Raw genomic sequence first — 11,160 nt, forward strand, 5'->3', positions numbered from 1 at the left:
TTGACATGCTGTACCTTGAATATGTCCTGTTTAGGTGTAAATTATTTGAGGATTTTTGGAATTGTTTTGATATGGATTTGGTTGAAGTCATTCTGTTTGGATGTTTGGTGTTATGTTTGACCTAGTTTGACTTGTTTTGGTCATGAAATGAATATGGTAAATGATATGAGTATGGGATCAATTGCCCTTGCTTTTGATTTGTTTGAATTTGATTTTGGTTGAGAATCCCTTGCTGTTTAGATTTTTTTCTCACTTTTGGACCCTAGGCTTGGCCTAGTGGTCTTGTCTCTCACATTTGCTTGATTTTTCAGGATGAAAAGCACCATGATTAAGGAGATTGAACCAAGTGGATTAAATTGACATTGTTTGATGTTGAGAACTAATTGGGATTTGTTTTGTAGGTTGTGAAGTTTGAGCTTGAGCTCATAGCTTGCCTTTGTGTGCATTAATCTGTATAGTCTGACTGATTAACATTTGCTGTTTATTGTTGTCTGTCTGAGTACTGATGATACTTGATTGTTTTCAGGTACCTTTAGTTGCTTACAGTCTCTTAAGAACTTGCTTGCTGCTGCTTGGTTTTTAAACCACTTGAGGTAGGACTTCTATTCTTCATGTAGTCTGGAGACCCGGTCTGTTATTTGGCCGGGCAAACTGTCTGAAGTCCTCCTTAAGAGGCGATGCTTGTGATTGTTTAATATTGTGCCTAAGCAGGTGAAGTCCTCTATGAGGCAATTGGTGGAAGTTAGGGATATGCAATCTATCCCCCACTATTCTGTGAGTCGTCCCTCTGCTCACACGGCTGTGTGTTGATGCATTGGGACACAAACCCAAGATCTCGTGCTGTTGCACAATCGAGTCAGAGTCTTTGAGCGTAGAAGGGTCCCTCCATTCTGGACCCACGCTCCTTTGTCAGAAGCTCTCCCTGGTCAGGGATAAGAGCTGTGAGGTCTCATCCTCACTTCACCTTTTCATCTGCTTCACCTTAGCCTCGTAATGGCAAGGTTAAAAGCGAATAATAACCATGTACAGATGAATTGCTTCGGCAGTTAAACCTATTGTGTGAGCCCGCTTGATTGGTTATAGTGTGTGCTTTGTGAATATTTGTCTGACATGTTTGATTGAGATGCTTGTTTTGTTTGTATGCTTGTATGCTTGCTTTCTTCCTGGATAGGGTTAGCTTGCAGTTGTGCAAGTAGGTAGAAACCTGAACATAGGGTAATGATGCATGACAACACTAGGCTCGAGTCCAGCTCCCTGGTAGTGTGTCTTCCCTCAGTTTCTGGCTAGATTTTCTTTCCCTTGAGGGGGAACTACATCGCCCTGATCCTTGTTCCAGACGAGGTATGTAGGCAGGTGGTCGTGCGAGACCACTCCGGGCAACCTTTTTCTTTTTTGTGTGTGGTTACCTGTTATCTGTTGTGTGTTTGGTTCGGATGCCGACGTAAGTCCAGTGATTGGCAGTCGGGCTCCACGTTTGCCCTTTTGAGTGTGTTTTGGTTCGGATGCTAACGTAATTCCATCGAGTGGTTGTCGGGCTCCATGTTTGCCATCTGTTTGTGCGTTTTGTGTTGTTTGGCGTGCGTAAGCCGAACTACAGTGGCTCTGATTCTTGTTCCAGACAAGATATGTAGGCATAGGATGCGACGTCCTATCGAGCTCCCTTCTTCTAACCCCACCTGCGTTCCCTGTGTGTGTGTGTGATGTTTTAGCAACCTTTTCTTTTCTTAGAACGTGGATCCCGTCGAGTACGACGGACGTGAGGGGTGCTAATACCTTCCCCTTGCGTAACCGACTCCCTTACCCTTTCTCTTTGGTCGCAAGACCATTTCCTTTCCAGGTTTCTCTGAGCGTTTCCTTTCCCTATTTTGGGATAAATAACGCGCAGTGGCGGCTCTGTGTTGTGTTTTTATTTGAGCCTCGCCGGTTGTTTTTTCGCAGGATGCGACACTCCACTACAACCAGCAAATACAGGAATCCACATTGATGCACCCCCAGAGGAGAACACGACTCACGGTGAAGCTTATGTTGGGAAGAAGAAGAAGAAGATGGTAAGGCGTGAGGTTGTGACAGTCTTCAAAGACGATGGTACTAAAGATAGTGCACTGTCAACTCTGAATAAAAAGAAAAAGAGTGGCAACACCTCCCAGCAACCCATTCAAGAAGCTGAAATAACGCCCTTGAATCCTTATCCAAACCATGAACAAGTAAATATTCCTTTTTACTCCCATTTTTAAAATTGAACCATATTTATTAAAAAAAAATTGACAACCATTCGACACTAACCCTGAAGGCCCTTAACCTCAACCAAATTAACCTATCAATCGTCTTGAGGATTCAAGCGTCAAATACATAACCCCTTCGTCGACCACTCCTTCTGACACTTTGTACAATGACACTGGTAATGGTGGGGTAATCGACCAAGCAAGGCCAATTTGGTAGTTGGATCTTGGAACCAACTGTGGTGAATGTTAACAATCTAACCGTTAAGTCTTTAGCTTAAAGGAAAAGTCGAGGCGCAAATGTACCCACTCCCTCAAACTAACAAGCTAAGGTTCTAATGTCGAAGTATCTTATGAGAACCAGTCCTCCATAAGGAACACCTGTGGGTACTTATGTCGAGAAGACTCCCGATATTGCTTCGCCTAACCATGTGCAACCACTTGTAGGGTCTCTTGCTCATGATGGCTTTCAGGAGCACACACATTCTTCCCATACTCCAAGGTCTTGCTCCCTATAAAGTTTTAGTGAAGTGTCTGCCTCAACCTTGAATGCTTCCACAACTACTGGTCAACCTCGTCGAGACTTATCGATATTCAAGAGGCTTTATATGATTTATCTCGCAACTCTCCTGGTGGTCAACTTGATAATTTTGATGAATTATTTAGGTGGCTGAAGTCTAAACTTGTCGACATAGATGTCCTCCAGACTATCAGAGATGATCTCATCACCTTGTTCGAGATTCAAGGGTTAGTTTTGAAACCGAGCAAGCATGAAGTACCAAGCCTGATTTTTAATGTTGTCTTGGACCTTGAACCTCTACTTGAGCTGGTTGTCTAAATGGTAAGGTAGAAGCAAGAAAGTGGTAGTTGTGTCGAGCTAAGGGTCTATATTCTGCGCGAACACCAAGGTTTGGTTTCTGATTTTCAAGCTCAAGTTGTTGAGTTAGAGGAAAAGGCTAAAGCAAATAATAAATTAGCAACCCAGGAGACTGACATCTTAACTTGGACCCAACAAATGAACTGGATGCAACTGAAACTCGAGGTAGCAAAGAAAGATAAAGATGAATTGAAGGCTTCTGGTCCGGATTCCGTCGATCTAAGGCTTGTCGAGGTTTCTAACACTAGTTTGGGAAGAGCGAAGGCTGCTAAAATGCTAGAATTCGAAGTGGGGAAATTGAAGGCTATCGACCGCCAGATTGATAGAAAGCCCGAGTTCACAAAGCTACGCTTCAAAGAATTGGGGGGAAAGGTGAAGTCCTTTTTTTGATGTTTCCTATTCATGTTTTATATTTTGTAATGCACTCCTACGTTTTTTAAGGCTTGCCATATTTTTGGCATTATCAATGTACCATTTGGGCAATCTTTTTATGTATTTTTATGTCAATATCTTTATTTTGTGCAACATAGGCATATACTTTTTCAAGTATTTTCCATTTACTCGTAATATTCGACCGTCAGAACTTAACTCCTCAATTTCATAAGTATTATTTAAAAAAAAATGATTAATTTTAAATGGTCCTTCCTAATTCGGAGACCATTTCCCTAAGGTGTTGTCTCTTTGATCCATAAGTAATATTACCTTCCACACGTAATACCCGATCGAAAAGACTTTCTACTTGACCTTCTAATTATACACTTTATCTACACGCTCTTTTTGTCTAATCAAAACATCTAAATCGGTTAGCCTTTCCTCATCTAGGTCGACTAGCTCATCCATCATTATGCTACAATAATGATCTACATGAATTTCTCCTTGCCTTTAAATTCTCACTAACTACAAATGTATTTCTACATGCAACACCGTGTCGTGCCCAAAGGTTAACCTAAAAGGCGTGGCATTAGTTGCCTATTTATGGGACGTTTGACAAACCCATATTGCTTGGTCTAGTGTCTTATGCCAATTATTTGGCTTTTGGCCTACATGTTTCTTGATCAGGCTAATTATAACCTTATTTGCAGCCTCGACTTGACCATTTGCTTGAGCATAATAAGGAGTAAAGGTCGATAACTTAATCCTTAATCCTGAGGTGAACTTAACCATCTTTCGTCCAGTAAACACCGATCATTGGTATGTGGTTATGGTTTCAGGGATCCCAAATCTAGAGATTATTTGACTTTGGAAGAAATTAATTTAGATGTCTTGGTCGATGTTTACCAAAGGTACTGCTTTGACACACTTGGTAAAATAATATATGCCTGCCAAAATGTGCATGTGAGACTTAGACAACTCCATTATAATCTCGCCTATCAAATCCAAGGCCCAACCTCTAAATGGCCAAGGTTTAATTATTGCATGTAGCTCATTGGCTGGGACATGTTGAATTCCTACATGCTTTGACATTCCCGGCACCCTTTGGCATAGTCTTTCAACATGGTAGCCCAGCAAACTCCTTGTTAAAATAATAACCACTTCATTTTGTGGCCTGCTTGATGGGCACCACATGACCCACTATGTGCACTAAATATCGCCAAGTAGGCTTCGTTTTCACAAAGGCATTTAAGCAAAACTCCTTCAAGAGTCTTTTTGAACAACTCATTGCCCATGATTATAAAGCTTAATGCCCTGTATCTGATCTTTTGATATGTAGTTCATGTTGGGTTTTTTAGGAACTCTATAATTTGTTTCCTCCAATCGTTGTTTGACAAATTGTCAATGGCGAAAGTTTCAATTTTTTTTTTGGGATTTAGGTCTCCCAATTCTTCCACCCCTACCAGTTTCATATTTGACAATTCTAGAGCTAATACAATGTTCGAGATCAACTTTTCTCTGACCTTGATCAGTTCTTTCAATTTTTCTTTAGATACTCAATACCCTAAAGTGATATAGGCCAAATCATCGGCCTCCTGGTTTTCAATTCTTGGCACACCTTTAATGTCAACCATGTCAAACTTCTTCAATAATGAGTTTGCTTTGACAAAATACAACATTAAATTATCGTTAATGCATTTATATTCCTTTGTCAATTGCCTCATCACTGGTTCATAATCTCCTTAAATCTTGATTGTTGTTTCCCTTAGGTCTAACATGATAAAAATGCCAGTTATTAAGGATTCATATTCAGCCTCATTATTGGAGCAATGGTCGTTAATTTTGAATTTATACTTGGTTGGGATCCCGTGAGGGGAGATAATTAGGATCCCAACACTGGTTCCTTTGGTGTGACTGGAACCGTCAAAATATAACTTCCATGTCGATTGCTCGACATAATTTTACACTACTTCTGTTATTGCATGATCTACTATGAAATTTGTAATGAGTTATCCTTTCATGGCTATTAATGATGCATATGTTAAAGAATATTATGTTAGGGCCAAATCCCATTTTCCTATTCTACTATGTATAATTTTCTTTGATAACATATGTTTTATAATGTCAAAGTGTGAGTAAACAAACACATCCGTCGATTTTATATAGTATTTCAACTTCATACATGAAAAATACAAAGATAGGCATAACTTTTATATCAAGCTATACCTAGTTTATGCATCAATTACCAATCAACTAAGATAATATATGGCTCTTTCGATGTCATCATCGTCTTCCTGGGCAAACATACTTCCTATTATCTAATCTGATGTAAAAATGTACAATTCCATGATCTTGCTTCTTATAGGAGTAATAACATGGGAGGTTTCGACAAGTACTCTTTGATGTCATCGAATGCTCTTTGATGTTTTGGTTCCCATCTGAAACCTTCCTCATTTTTCAAACGTAGCAAATGTGATAATACCTTTGTCTTGCCACTGAGGTTCAAAATAAATCTTCTCAAGAAGTTGATTTTTCCCAATAGAGATTGTAGTTTATTCTTGTTTGTAGGAGGCTCCTTAATAAGTATAGCCTTCATTTTATTATGATTTATCTTGATTCCTTTCTTATGAACTACAAAACCTAGGAAATCACATACACTAACAGTGAACACACATTTTAATGGATTTATCCTCAACCCATGTTTCCTCATCCTTTCAAAAGACTGTCGAAGGTGGTCAAGATGGCCACTTTCTGATGAAGATTTAATAACTATGTCATCTATATAAACTTGCATAAACTTCTCGATGAAATCCTGGAACATAGAATTAATACTCATTGGTAGGTTGCGCTAGCATTCTTAAGTCCAAAATGAATTACTACCCACTCTTAAGTGCCCAAAGCTCCAGGACATCGAAATTCCATCTTAGACATGTCGTGCTTTGCAATAAGAAATTGGTTATAACCTGAGTAACCATCTAAAAGATTCAAATACTCAATACCAACCGCCAAGTCGACTAACATCTATGTCACTTGCATTGGATATTCATCTTTTGGAGTGGTTGCATTTAAATCCCTAAAGTCAATACAGACCCTTAGAGTGCCATCCTTTTTTGATTGGTAGAATAATGTTGGCGACCCATTCGACGTACCTTGTAGGTCTTATGAACCAGTTTCACAATAATCTTTCGATTTGTGCCTTGATTTTGACATCACTTTTGGCGTGAACCTCCTTCGAGTTTGTTTACAGGCTTTTTATCGGGCTTGATTGACAGCTTCAACTATACCAATTCCCAGCTAAGACCCAATATCTCATGGTAATCCCATGCGAAGCATTCCTTGGACTCCTTTAGCATCTCGATTACTCATCCCTTTAAGGTTGGGTCAATTTGACACTTATATAAGTTTGCCTTTTCATTGACCTGTCTGTCATACCCCAAAAATTTCTCTCCCTTTTTCATTTCATCTAACTTTTGGTTTATGATTCATCTACATATTCATTAGCATCATAACACATTCATTTTACGATTTACATTAAACATCGTGATTCCAAGGTCTTTGGTGTTTATGATCAACAAGGAGCTAGGGTTTCCTTAAAATCCAAATCCAAGGAATACCATGATACATTGACTAATTGTGACAATTCTTCTGAACTCAAGACCATGAAACCCTAATCCTTGATCTTTGGCATCTATGGACCATATGGGTGGCATCTTGGTTTTGGATTTAATCAGGGATTATAGATATCACATTGGTCAACCATGGGTCATTTGATTTATTAAGTTTCTTTATGGGCTTGGTCATTACATTTGTTCATTATGTGTGATGTGGATTCAAGACAAGACATTAAGATCCATGGTCCAAATTGCGAGATTCGAGGTCCAGATTCATTCAAGCATTTAAGTTCAATTTCAAATATTCATTTTTTTAAATTCAAATCTTGGAGGGAAATTAATTTTTCATAAGAATCAAACCATATACACACCATTCAAAGCCATTTTCATTACAAAAACCTTAAAAGTCATTACAAAAAGTTCAAAATCCAATTTTACACAAAATACACCTTGTAGACCTAAAGTTGACTTTGGTCAACTATGACCTTTGGGTTAACATTGGACCACAGTCAACCTCTAATCCTATTCTAAACCCTATTCTCTATCTTCTCCATTCCATCTTTGTAAGCCTTCAAGTTCTTCATGTTGACCAAAATTTATCCATGATCCATGCCTAAACCATGACCACAATACCATCCTTGCAACACATAACCACACAGTACATAATTAGAACCAATATGCCAAGACATCCAAATTAACGCAACATAGCATGTAGCATAATATTCATACATACACATTCAAGTCCTAATAGTTCACAACCTCTACGATAGTCCAAAATCACATATAGTAGTAAACTTTGAGCAGTAAATGATGACAATCCATAAGCATTTTCTAACTAAGCATCTCCATTGTAAAAGTAACCTCCTAACTTCAAGCAACTGCAGTGATAATATTCATAAATAATATAACTAATTGTTACTTAACGTCAATTCAATGACGTATGCCTAACAATCTCTAACATCAGACAGTTTGGTGGCTCCGTTAAATCATTAACAGTTCATAAACTTGGCTTTTGATACAACCAAGCACAATATAACAAATTACATTAACAATCAATTCACCATCAAGTTTTACTAACTAAGTGTGCCTTCAAACTAATCCTAACTGAAGTTAACCATCCCTCTTGTTTGAAAATTCATTACAACTAATCTCATTAGTGTTTTTGCTAACCAATTAAATCTAACTAATAAATTAATTCCAACTCAAACAAACTAACACTTCCAATACATTCTCAACTGAGATTTCAAAATAAATTTAGCAGAATCACTAACTTCACTTGACTTCCAAGCTAATTTCACATGATACGCATAACCTCCATCTTACTAAATCATAATTGCAACAAACCTTGCTAACACAATTGAATTACTAACTAAGCTGCACAATTTAAGTAATTTTTCCTAACCTACACTAACAAAAAATTCTAACAGTACTTAGCCGAAACATTCTTCATTTAAAATTCAAGCTAACTTCATGAACTTGTTAATAAATCACGAACTAACTCAAACTTTAATGGTTTTACTTTCCTAACTCAACCTTCACTAACAATCCATAAAACTTCAGTATTAACTTCTCCTTAACCAATCTGATTCTCCAACTAACTTTCACTAACCAAAATCCGATCTAACATTAACTGTAGATGTAACAAATTTTAACTGATTCATAACACATCATAATTGCACTTAACAGATTGTAACACACTGAATCGCCCTAACAACTTGCTCTTAGAAAATTTAACAAAAGTTAACTGCCCTAATAGAGTTGACCCCCTGCCTCATTATGTTACAACTCCATCTCTATATATTCATCATCAACACTCAATCATGAACATTCATAATCATTGGCTCAGAAATTCCTCAATCACCAATCATTTCCCACAAATCACTGAAATTATCACACTCTCATTTCTCTGAGAATTCTCTCTCTCTGCAACCCTTTCCCTCTACTCATCGTCATGCTCTTGTATCTCTCTACAATCACTCTCACGCATACATAACAAAAGTAAGAAAACAACACCTATAAACTACAGAAGGAGAAGGAGAAGAAGAAGGAAGAATTGGAGCAAGAAGAGTTTAAAAGTGTGAACATTACCTGAACATTCTTGATACTCTTTCATTTTCTGCCTCATCTTTATCAACTCCTACGACTCTGGGGCCATTCTCCACCTCATAGGTGAGCCCTTTGATTTCTTCAGCATTTCACGTTGATATTGATACTGTCATGTAGTCTTAAGCTTGAGGAATCAAAGCCCTAACACTGTAGGCTTTGATTCCTCCTCTATCGCATTTAATTTCAAAATTTTGTTTTAGGGTTCATGTAAGGTTTCGTTTGATTTGGTTTATGTGGTAAGAATTATGGAAAGATGTTGATGGATCATGGAAGAGGGGAGGAAAGTAAGCATTCTAATATTGATTTGGTGGTGTTTGAACCTCACCGCCGCCGGAGGTGATTTCTGGCGCGACAATTTTTTTTTGGCCATAACTAGGAGTAGCAACACGTTTGGATGAGTGGTCTTGAACTTTTTTTTGAATTTCTTCCCTCCTCCATTGGCTTGGTTTGGTGTTGGGCCTAAAGTCCTTGGCCCAAACCAACTTTACTGCACATACACCATTCAACTGCCTCACACCCTTCTTGATATGAACTATACCCAACAACAAACACTTGGATTTTGTTGAATATGGGCCTGCACCCCAATTCAAATCCACACACCTCTACACATATTGCACCTCCCTGCCTCTCTTTTATTTTACTTTGTTTTTTTAATGCATTTTTCTTTTTAATCCCTTTAATACTTGTCAGTCAACATAATTTTAAGCACAATTTTAATCTTGTTTTTTCCACATTATTATGACATGAAAATACCTTGAAAAAATGATATTAGTTCTTAGGTTTTTAGGCTTTAATTGTTTTTACTTGTTAATCCACACTTTGAAAAAATAATGAAAACAATACACATTAGGTTAGAAAATAATATGTATGTTTAACACTTACGCTTCTTTATGATTCTAAATTCATAAAAGTAATATGCTTGATTCCTACTCTCATCTTATCCCTAACTGACTGATTGATTAAAGTTATCTTTGATCAAATAGTCCTTTGACACATGTCTGAATTCCCTATCCAAATCAAGTGATCAAAGGCCTCTTGATCACTTGATAGGATTAGTCCTCTGTATTGTCACTACACATGATCTTAAGTCAAGTCAAGCTTCACCCTCAAGGCTTTGAATACTTTGGACATCAAGACTAGAGTATTGTTCAAGTATAACAAAAAGACTCATCCTCAACACTTGATAGTTATGATGAGAACTGTACGCCACAAGCCTTAAGTAATGGAGAATGGATGGGAGGGAGTATTCATATCCTCATTCTGAATATCTTTAGATACGGGACACCTGACCTAGTTGTTCAAAGTATTCACCTTTACTCATAGACTTTAGTGCAATTCAAATCGAATGACTGACAAGTATTCTTCCCTATATATGCTACAATATCTCAATACTGCAACAATCTTCATCAACAATACTTGTTTCTTTGGACCAAACATAAACTTTATTTGACATCTATATTATTTGGGTTAAGCACCTCATGGTCAAGCACCCGTCTCTGAGTCAATAACCCTCATGCATTTCCTTATGGAACCTCATGCTCTGGTAAACTTCATGTATTGCCCCGTGGAGCCTCATGCTCTGGAAACCCTCATGCATTTCCCTGTGGATCCTCATGCAATGGCAAACCTTTTTATTTTATTTTTCCATGTGGAGCCTCATGCCCTGGAAACCTTCATGCATTGCCTTGTGGAGCTTCATGCTATAGCAACCTTCATATTATTGCCCTGTGGAGCCTCATGCTCTGGAAACTTCTGTGGATTTTCCTTGTGGATCTTCATGCTTTGGAAATCTTCATATCATTGCCTTGTGGATCCTTATGCTCTATAAACACCCTTTGTAGGTCTTGATCCCTGGGTCTAGGCAAAATCCTACATTCCTGCATTGTCCACACCATCTATTAGTCAATGTCACACACTTTTTGGTTTAGATACACCTATTATATGGATTCAAACAACACAACCTTTAGTTCAAACA

The 11,160-nt window shown here is 38.0% G+C and overlaps 1 long non-coding RNA gene across 1 annotated transcript; it reads right to left on the reverse strand.

Moving 5' to 3' along the window:
- Nucleotides 1–7,443: 7,443 nt before the first annotated feature.
- LOC127128046 (uncharacterized) lies at nt 7,444–9,861 on the reverse strand. Its single transcript, XR_007805635.1, has 2 exons — nt 9,168–9,861; nt 7,444–7,716 (listed from the first exon to the last, which is right to left on the reverse strand). It is a non-coding gene; the product is annotated as an uncharacterized LOC127128046 (long non-coding RNA).
- Nucleotides 9,862–11,160: the final 1,299 nt, after the last annotated feature.

This window comes from Lathyrus oleraceus, chromosome 3 (assembly GCF_024323335.1).
Source record: "Lathyrus oleraceus cultivar Zhongwan6 chromosome 3, CAAS_Psat_ZW6_1.0, whole genome shotgun sequence".
Lineage (NCBI taxonomy): Eukaryota > Viridiplantae > Streptophyta > Magnoliopsida > Fabales > Fabaceae > Lathyrus > Lathyrus oleraceus.